This window comes from Musa acuminata, chromosome BXJ2-3 (assembly GCF_036884655.1).
Source record: "Musa acuminata AAA Group cultivar baxijiao chromosome BXJ2-3, Cavendish_Baxijiao_AAA, whole genome shotgun sequence".
NCBI lineage: Eukaryota > Viridiplantae > Streptophyta > Magnoliopsida > Zingiberales > Musaceae > Musa > Musa acuminata.
In genome coordinates this window covers 4,854,359-4,855,000 of record NC_088340.1, presented here as the reverse complement: position 1 = coordinate 4,855,000, position 642 = coordinate 4,854,359, and positions in this window count along the sequence as shown.

Here is a 642-nt window from a genome sequence, read left to right as displayed (position 1 = left end):
CTATCCACCTAAATTAAGGCTAATTATATATTATCCTTGTAATTAGATATTATTAATATTATTAATATTTATATTTTTTAAATTATAATAATATTTCTATATTTATGAAAATAAAATTATCTTTTTAGTGTTTCACTTTCATAAATATAAGTATTTCAATATAATTTTTAAAAATAAAAATTAAAATACTAATAATAAGAGAAATAATATATAATTAGCCTCCTAAATTATGTTAATTAGCATCTTTCTCTTCTTCCTTTCTTGGCCTTGTCATCCCGTGGGTTAGGCATCAGAACACAAATCACAAGGCAGGTAGGTTTCTGGGTATACGGAATATGTTAGATCTTTTTTTCTTTGAACACGTCAGAGCCACCTTGTTTGACCGAAAAAAGAATTAGCTCCATCGACGACGGATGGCGACGCCGATTAATGTGCTTCGTGATTCGTGCGGGCGCGGATCGTAGAGCAGATCCGTTCGTCGTGACGGAGACCATGAACGTGTGGGGTTCCATCGGAGAGCAATAGCGTCCAAGCCGTCACCCACTAACGTCGCGGGTTAGGTGGGCTTTCGCTGTACGTGAACCGCCTTAACATGTCCCTCGCGATCGCTTGGCCTTCGCCCCATGAATGGGTGCTCGCCCA